The sequence below is a fragment of the Engystomops pustulosus genome, chromosome 2 (assembly GCF_040894005.1).
Source record: "Engystomops pustulosus chromosome 2, aEngPut4.maternal, whole genome shotgun sequence".
Taxonomy (NCBI): Eukaryota; Metazoa; Chordata; class Amphibia; order Anura; family Leptodactylidae; genus Engystomops; species Engystomops pustulosus.
In genome coordinates, this window is record NC_092412.1 from 82802014 (window position 1) to 82808760 (window position 6747).

A 6747-nucleotide genomic window follows, 5' to 3' on the forward strand; every position below is an offset into this window, starting at 1 on the left:
TCCCCCAAATGTGTAGCGCTGCGTAATCTGTGTGCGCTATATAAATAAAGGAATTATTATTATTATTTTTATCAAGTGTACTTTTTTTTCTAGAGAATGCCCTTATTCACAGAGGACCATTTTAAACGTTATTGAAATAAATACTTGTAATATATTTGTCTAAAAATTAGACCCAAATTTAGTTTCTGCCTATTTAAAGTAAAATTGTCCCTGATAACATTATAGAACAGATGAAAACAAGAAGATCAATACACACTTGGCAGTTAAAAATAAAGAGTGTACCAAGAAACAGCAAGTCGATTTTCTTCACTAGTGCATAATGTTATGTGCAGTTTATTTATATCAGGAGAAATGGTTTAACATTATACCTAATCTTAATGAAAACATGGTAGACTGGTTTTTGGAGATAAATGAGCTTTTCTTTCCCTCCTCCTGTACTGTTTACTGATCATTAAATAATGTTGACTTCTACATGTCGTCAAAAAAATAGAGAAATTGGGATGGATGAGCGTGCAGAAAAATGACATTTTATATATGATGTGTAAAATACTATTATACTATTATGCCTTCCATAGTATCTTAATGCATGGAAATCATGTTTCTTTTGTAAATTTTCTATTTTTGGAATCAAGGTGAATGTACAGCATATATTCACAATGCAATAATAAACATGGGTGGTTGGGTCTACGCATAGAGGGAGGGAAAATGGCTACATCTGAATAATTGTAAACATATATCACTCTTAAGATATGAATATGAAAATGAAGTAAAATTTAGAAAATGGGTCCGTTTAGGCATTCAGTTATAGTATGTTAAAAAGAAAAAAATATACATAATTTGGGCTGCAGATTCATCCATAAAATAGGTCTAAACAAAGTATGACTGCTTTCATTGGTCAAGTGTATGTTTTCATCAATAAAGGTCTGACGTGTGTTTCACCAACCCCCAGAAGAAGTGGTGATGAAACACGTGTTGCGTATAATCATACCCCCCGGTCTGTATTGTTTGGTGTTATGTTCATATATACACCTGTGCCTCCCTGTAGTAGATTTTCCTGCATTTGGTATACTAGTTATCCTTATTGTTACAATACTGAGAGGCTTATAGGATGATATGCATTGTATCTGGTTATCTTATTTACATTGGATGTATGCAGTATTGTGTTTGTTGATTTCATGAAGCTTTCATTTTATGTGATTTTTACGAATATTTGAAATAAAGCTTATTTACTCCTTTATTTTTGATGTGATCTCAAGTGGAGTATTTATACTGGGGTTTATACTCTTTCCCATTTCGAGTTTGAGTCCTGGTATGTTTTTATGGTAGGGACCTTGATTGTAGGTGCCCAATTCTACCACACTATCTTTTCTGTATAACACCATTTGACTGTAGAATCTCATGGGTCAACAGCCTATTAGCACGGGATTGTACAGCAAATACCCAAGACTTTGTCCTTCACAACACTTGGCATTAATATTTAATAATATTGTCAAAGAAACTGTGTTTGGATATCAGCTTCACTTTATATAATTCAGGTCGCCCCTCATGTGATCAGTAATGGTCTGATCATTTGGACCACCAATTTATAAGAAAGGCCTGTGCTACATATTGAAGCAAGGTGACCTTACCTATCCATGCTTTAGCGTTTCATAGTAATGCAGCTCAGTTTGGAATTTAGACCTCACCAAGCAGGATGGAACCAGACTGTAGCTTGAAACACTTTTCTACATGTTGTTGTGGTAGCAATTCTTGTAATACATATATAAACTTTGGTTTTATTTCACTATATATGTATATATGTATATATATATATGTATATATGTATATATATGTATATATATATATATATATATATATATATATATATATATATATATATATATATATATATATATATATATCGGCTATGAATAAGGATCTCTGTAAAGCCTGAAACTTGTTAGAATGCATTCTTATATGGGTTTTAATATTTTGCAATAAAGAAGTTATGTCTTATATTTCTTTAAATGGCTAATTCTTAGTGACATTCCTACAACCTCATTTTTATTTTACATCTCAACAACACACCTTTTAGTACCTTAAAAGGCGACCAGCTACATATGCTGTCATCACCCACTTACGCTCACCAGCCCATACAACTACAGGCAGTCCCCGGGTTACATACAAGATAGGGTCTTTAGGTTTGTTCTTAAGTTGAGTTTGTATGTAAGTCGGAACTGTATATTTTATCATTGTAATCCCAGCCAGAACTTTTTTGGTCTCTGTGACAATTGGATTTTAAAAATGTTGGATTGTCATAAGAACCAGGATTATCAATAAAGCTTCATTACAGACACCTGTGATAACTGTTACAGCTGATCATTATAACCTAGGACTGAAGTACAATAAATTACCAATATCCAGAGGTCCATTTGTAACTAGGGGTTGTATGTAAGTCGAGTGTTCTTAAGTAGGGGACCGCCTGTAGTTGTACCCATATTATACTTATGTGTGTTAGTAACAAAATGTAGTAAGAAATAAAAGTTTTTCTTTTCCACTTTGTTTCATCTCCCTTGTCATAACGCTTATATTATAGTGATATTATAGTGATTGCTCTGTTCTAGTTTATGTTTTCTGTGCTCCTAAGTACAAGTATCTGTTTGTATATATCTTCCATATTTTCACCTTTTCTCGGGAGAGACAGAGTTCGGTCTTATCTCTACTATCATAAATATGTCTATTATGTTTCCACGCTTTCATTTTTGTAACTTTATGCACAGTTTCTGTGTGTCCTAACCTTTTTCTGCATTAGCACTGTAACCTTTTTGCACCTTGAATATGAAAATTTAATAAACCATGTCTGTGTGCAAAAGGAAGACAGCTAAACCAGTCGGTTTTAACCCCTTAACGCTCTGCGCCGTAGCTCTACGGCGCAGAGGTATAAGGGATGTATGAAGAGGGCTCACGGGCTGAGTCCTCTTCATACAAAGGTGGGGGTTTTTGCATAATGCATAAAACCCCCACCGCTAATAACCGCGGTCGGTGCTAGCACCGATCGCGGCTATTAACCCCCCCGTTGCCGCCGGCAAAGTCGCTGGCGGCATTTAAAAGACGGCGGCGCGCTGGTGCTGCCATCTTTTTTTCGATCGCCACGCCCCCGAACGTCATCGGGGGGCGGCGATCGGTTGCCATCGTAGCCTCGTGTCTTCTTTTGACACGAGGCTATCTGGCAGCTGCAGATTCGTTACAATGAGCCAGTGGCTCATTGTAATGAATGTGCTGCAAAAATGCCATATATTGCAATACAGAAGTATTGCAGTATATGGTAGCAGCGATCTGACCATCTAGGGTTAATGTACCCTAGATGGTCTAAAAGATAGTGAAAAAAAAAAGAAAAAAAAAAGTTTAAAAAAGAAAAAAAATTAATAAAATATTAAAAGTTCAAATCACCCCCCTTTCCCTAGAACGGATATAAAACATAATAAACAGTAAAAATCACAAACATATTAGGTATAGCCGCGTCCCAAAATGCACGATCTATCAAAATATAAAAACGGTTACGGGCGGAGGTGACCTCCGAGACAGGAAATGGCGCCCAAACGTCCAAAATGCGACTTTTACACCTTTTTACATAACATAAAAAATGAAATAAAAAATGATCAAAATGTCGCACAGACCTCAAAATGGTAGCAATGAAAACGTCGCCTCATTTCGCAAAAAATGACCCCTCACACATCTCCGTGCGCCAAAGTATGAAAAAGTTATTAGCGTCAGAAGATGGCAAAAAATGTTTTTTCTTTTTTGTACACATTCGTTTAATTTTTGAAAAAGTATTAAAACACAATAAAACCTATATAAATTTGGTATCACCGCGATCGCACCGAACCAAAGAATAAAGTAGGCATGTTATTTGGAGCGAAGAGTGAAAGTCGTAAAAACTGAGCCCACAAGAACGTGACGCACGTGCGTTTTTTTTTCAATTTTTCCACATTTGGAATTTTTTTCCAGCTTCGCGGTACACGGCATGTTAAAATAAATAACATTACGGGAAATTAAAATTTTTTACGCACAAAATAAGCCCTCACACAGGTCTGTACACGTAAAAATGAAAAAGTTATGTATTTTTGAAGTTGGAGAGCGAGAAATGAGCCTGAAAAACCCTGCGTCCTTAAGGGGTTAAGGAATGTGTTTTAACTGATTGCCTGAATACACCAAAATTTTTGTATTGTCCGTGCCTGAACGTCGCTCTATCCACAGTTGGCGGAATACATGGCGTTTATTTGTGTGTGAACTGTGGCTTAATTCTTATGTTTGGATTAACTGAGCCACACCCGGCTCCATGCATTTTAGTCCTTCCCAGCAAGGGTTATTAGGCTGATGGACAGTTCCCCCAATGTACTGCTGGAGGCGTGTCTGGGAACTGCATATATACCTGCCTGCTCCCATGAGACCTTGCTGGTTATTTTTAGTCTGACCTGTGTATAGCCCGCCTGTACCTGTATCCATCAGGCTTGCTGGTTATTTTGAGTCTTGTCTTACTTGTGCATCTAGTCCAGTTTTACCTGTCTCTGTTTGTCTGCCTGTATCTGTACCTGATCTGAATATTACCCGCTTGACCTTGATCTGTACCTGACCTGTATATTACCCGTTTGATCTTGACCTGACCTTTGTATATCCTGCCTGTACCTGTACCTGACCTGTGATTATCTGCCTGAAGACCTGTATATATCTGTCCCTGTCTCAGTCCTGTGTTTGTATTCTGTGTACCAGTGTGAACACTGGTCTATTCCTGTATTCCGGTTACCTGTTCAGTCTTGTGTTTGTTTCTGTGCGCCAGTGTGAACACTGGTCTATACCTGTATTTCCGTTACCTGTCCGCTCCACCATCCAGCAGCTGCCAGACAAGGTTAGTGTCCCCTGTCCTGTTGTAGGGTCACTCAGGGATCGTCAGTTAGGTTCCTTATCAGGGCGGTTTACCTGCTTTAGGCAGGGCCTTAGCCCGCAGGGACGTCGCAGGGGGAGTTCGCCATCACTTACTTAGTCTGACAGCGTGCGCCAAGTCTGGTTGTGGTTGCGCGTTTGCTGGACGGGTGCTTACAATGTTCCTTTGTTTTTGCAGTGGTAATAGTATGTAAATTGCCACAAAGACTTACCATTGAGAGTCTAGCTACCCCATATATATAAAAATTTACTCAAGATTTTTATATTATTAATTTCGAATTTTTGATAGATTTCGAAATCCTATACCTCACCTGCAATGTTAAGGTCCTCTATTAGATGTAGTTACATATAGGCATGCCGCGGGGAGCCCCTGTGTATCGCTGCCGCCGTGCCCCTGTGTTTTGGCCCCCATACTTACCAACAGGCCCCGCGTCGGCGGTCCGTCCATCTTCCATAGCTCCTGCACCGCGCGGCCCATGTCACGTGACTGACGCGACCTGGCGTCAGGTCACGTAAGTCACGTGACATGGCCCGCGTGATACAGGAGCTACAGAAGATGGGCGGATCGCCATTAGGAGAGAAGTTACCCGGAAGAAGACATCAAGGGTAAGTATATAATGTTATTATTTGTATAAGGAAGGAAGCTAGGGTTTTTTTTTATTAGTAAAGGGAGGCAGGAGAGTGCATGTTGGATCGGAAGCGAGCGGAAACACTTGGATACTGCTAGCGCTAATATGCAACAATGTATCTGAATTAGAATGTAATAAAACAAAGTGGATACATTTCTATTTTGGGTCCTGGACCAATGTAAGCACTTCTAAGAGTAAAGGATATATATCTGAGAAAAGCAACTGCATATATCTATTAAATTGGCAAAAATGTTTCCCATGGACAAGAATATCTTACATATAAAAAATACAGAACTTGCTAACAAAAACTGAAATATCAGCATCTAAACAGACATTAGTTAGTATACATGAAAAGAGAATAAAAAAAGTAATATTTTACCATCCGGCATGGAACTGTAAGGACATGCCCTAATTTTATATTTCTATTTTTTCTTGAAAAGAGGCGAAAAAATATTAGATGTATATGTTAGATATAACATCCAAATTGGTGAAAAACATCATGTGAAAGTCTGGTAATAGGCACGATTCAATCCTAATGACTCAATAGTTTGTAAAGTATGAATCCAATATGATTCTCTATTGTGCAAATGTTCTGTTGCCACCTCTTCTTGGTGTCTCAACTGCCTCAATTACCTGGTACCTTAGTTGTGAGGGATGGAACAAAATTTTGGTTAGTCCTTATTGTAGATGTATGTTTGCTTACTCTTTCTTTTATAGGAGTGGTAGTCTCTCCTACATAAAGTAAGTCACAAGAGCATTTCAATAAATAAATGACAAAAGGAGAATTACAAGTGAAATAGTTATGAATGGCATATTGCTGTCTAGTCCTGGGATGGCTGAAAAATTCACCTCGAATTATCGATGAGCATTGGCTACAGTTCAAACATGGAAAAGTTACTACTTTTCTTGAGGTAGCAAGGAATGTTTGCTTAGATTTTTTAGAGAGGCTACCTACATCAGCCTTCACTAGCATATCCCGTATATTTTAGTTCTTTTGTAACAAATCATAGGTGGAGATTTGAATTCCTGTATCTATGGATAAGCTTGTTTCAGTAGGGGTCAGTATTTTTCTATTGATCTGGTTAAGTATGATGATAATGGTGAAAAATGGTATACGTTTAGTTTTTTCTTCAGTAGTTGAGGTCGTCTGTGATCTACAAGAACTGCTAGATTCTTGTAGTACCCACGTTTTTTAAAT